The sequence below is a fragment of the Nasonia vitripennis genome (genome assembly GCF_009193385.2).
Source record: "Nasonia vitripennis strain AsymCx chromosome 3 unlocalized genomic scaffold, Nvit_psr_1.1 chr3_random0005, whole genome shotgun sequence".
In the NCBI taxonomy this organism is placed as follows: Eukaryota; Metazoa; Arthropoda; class Insecta; order Hymenoptera; family Pteromalidae; genus Nasonia; species Nasonia vitripennis.
This window is the reverse complement of record NW_022279624.1, coordinates 1,838,950-1,842,248: the sequence shown is the minus strand read 5'-3', so window position 1 is coordinate 1,842,248 and position 3,299 is coordinate 1,838,950.

The following is a 3,299-nucleotide window of genomic DNA, read 5'->3' as shown; positions in this document are numbered from 1 at the left end:
GATTGTGAGGTGTTTAATCAATATCACCCACGACTTGCACATCCCTGTGTCAGAACCTTAAAAAGGACATAGCAAACTTAAAATTAGAACTTAAACTATTTATAGTATATAGTGTACCAAGGGCGTAATATGGGCTTTTTTAGACCAAGTGTGGAGTTTGCAGTACGAGCTGCAGACGAGTACTGCAACCACACAAGATCAAAAAGCCCATCCCTTGGTGCGCATGTCGAAAATGGGAAAAAATGCCTGCAAAGCCAGGATTTTCACTTATTTATCGGATTTTCGCCGATTTTTGCCCCTTTTTAAATTGCTAGCCACTTTTTATGGGGTCGGTCATTTTCAACGATTTTTTTTTAAATTCAAGATTTCAGACTAAGCTGTTCATTAAGGCCGGAAAGAAAAATGCTGTCGAGAGCGAGACGTTGTTAAGTTGTAGGATTGTTTGAGAATAGTAATAGTATTCGAGCGACTGTAACATGATGCGTGGGAACTAATGGTATTCAGGATAGTAGTCTGTAAATGACGTGAAATAATACGAAAGTAGATTTTAAAGGACTTCACTCAAACCGCTACCGTCCGTAATTATTATCATGAGTCCGCAAACTATAAAGAGGATTCCCTGGTAGAAAATCACCCATTTAAAATGGCCGTAAAAGCAAAAACTGGTTAAGTAAAATGTGAAAAAACTGGACATTTTAAATTTCCTAAAAGTAGCGATATCTTGGTAATTTTTTATGGCTGAGAATTATATTTCATGAAAATATCAATAAATCAATTAATTTTTCGGATGTAAAATACAAAATTATTAATATTTAGGCGTAAGTTGAATAATTTGAATAATTCAAACATATGGCGAAGCTCGTACGGCTTGTGTAGAACTAGAACAACGTCTGCGTGGCTCAGTCAGCTAAGGCGCACGACCGTACTTATTTGGCCTCGTGCAGGGTGTGGGTTCAAGTCTCCAGTCAGACAGAATTTTTTCTGATGCAAAAAATTATTCTATACTTCCCTTTAAACTAAAAACTCGAATCCAAGCTTGCTTCTAGATACCATCTTCCAATTCTAACCTCAAACTGTGATAAACACGTGTAATCCAGCTGTGTTACTCGACCAATTGTAATGGGCAGTTTGTACTTAAGAACAAGGTAAGCAGATTGAATCAAAGAACTGCCCATTAAGTTGGAGAAAAAGCGTTACATTCTGCCTAAGAAATGACAAAGAAAACTGCCTAGTTCTTATATTCCATTCCAAGAACTGGCCATTAAATGGGTTACCGATTCTACCAGGGTTATGCTCAGTTTCGTACATCAAATGGATATTCTTTGTCGCGAAATACGGAAGTTCTTATATTCTTGTCTTTATAAAACGGTTTATTCGTTTTGAAGTTTATATCTCCGTTCCTTATTTGTTTTCATTGCGAACGTCAGGCATAATTCTCCCGGTATTAGTCCGCGTACAAAATTCTGTAACGACCGCAATTGACGTTAGTCTGTATAGTCCAATCAAAATCTGCTCGAAATACACTTTTTCACTATAAGAGCTACATTTTGAGTATATGTAAGTTTAGCCTGCCCAAAACATTTATGTAAAATTGCAGACCTCATAGTGCCCGGGGTGGGGGTAAAAACAGCAAAACAATATATTTTTCGTCAATTTCTCGAAAACAGTGGTAGCTACAGAAAAATGGATGCCACCATCTTGAAGAGTGAAATTTTACATCGGATATGCCTTAGTACTCAACTGATCGTTGTTTATTTATTATCTGATTAAACAGGTTTCTTTATTTACGCGAGTAAAGCAATATATATGGTATACAGAAGCCTGCAGACATCGGTTGACTAGAGCTAACGCTATGGTTCCATATCGTGCAGCGCGCATGCGCCGCCATAGACTATGCAGTGTAAACGCCATAGACTGGCGTGTAACCCCCCCTCCCTTGCGAATTTTTCCTCACCCACCCGCTCATGTACGATACACTCCTTTTATACCCCTCGTTCTGGTAAGTGCCACCCCACCCCTCTGCAAAAGCAGTATTTTGTGGACCTAGTAAGCTCTTCGGTGAGTCGCAACCCTTTACGTTAGGATACAGTGATTTGAGGAACATATTGTTATGATCAGGTTCGGGTAATAAAAATAACAACACGTTATTTATAGAAAATCACTCTTGAACTCGGATTCTTTATTCGAACGTAAAAACGACTGTTCTCAACAGCTGACAGAACCAGACTAAACATAAACAATAACATCCGCGACGTCGTTGATCTCGTTACTAAGGTCGCTATGCGCGATTCTTGGTGTTCGAATCGCGCAATGTTCAGGCTCGGTCACAACATTGCCCCCTCCTTTTCAGATTGTCGTCCCGACAATCATAACCATCCATCCTTCAAGCGGGTTAATCCTCTTACAATCCAATGATGACTTACAGGAACTAACATCAACATCCTCTACCTTGACCCATCCTAGGCATCAAGTTACCGAGCAATGCTTACATACGTCATTCCAATCATCATTTAACAGGACTAAGACGGACCCGTCTTTTGAACCATCTACTTCAATCATCCTTCTTATTTTCTCATCATAGGGTCGGTCGAAATCGGTCTTCAGACAAGAGGGGGGAAGTTGACATGCCGTGGAATCTCACCTCAAGTCCCTGCTCCGGTATTTATCTTCACGCCCACGGGAAAAACCACAGCTCAAAAGAACCGTGAGCAGAGCAGTCTTCATTGATGGGTATCTCTCTCAGTGTAAGTGCCAAGACGATTGATGTTGACTATCTTGGATTTATGTCTTGGTGAACGACGAATACAATAGACGACGTCATTGATTTTTCTAACAACCTCCCAAGGTCCTTCCCAATTCGACTGTAGTTTTGGTGCTTTTCCTTTAGTTCTTCGAGGGTTGAAGAACCAAACTTTTTGTCCTTGGGAATATTCAACGTTGAGAGCTCGTTTGTCGTACCAAGACTTCGTCTTTTCCAATTGTAAGTTTATCCGGTCTCGTGCTATTTTATGGATCTCGCTGAGTTTCCTCCGAAGCCTGTGTACGTAGTCTCCTTTAATCTCGACCTCCTGTGGTAGACCCTCGAATTAAGTCTAAAGGAAGCCTCAGATCAAAACCGGTGTACATCTCAGCTGGAGTAGCTCCGGTCGTCGCATGTTTGGAGGACCTGTAAGCTAACAGAAATAGTGAAACCCAGCGATCCCAGTCTTTCTGATTGTCGTGTATGTATTTTGTGATATAGTGAAGTAGTGTTTGGTGTTGTCTTTCTACTTGTCCGTTTGATTGTGGGTGTAATGGTG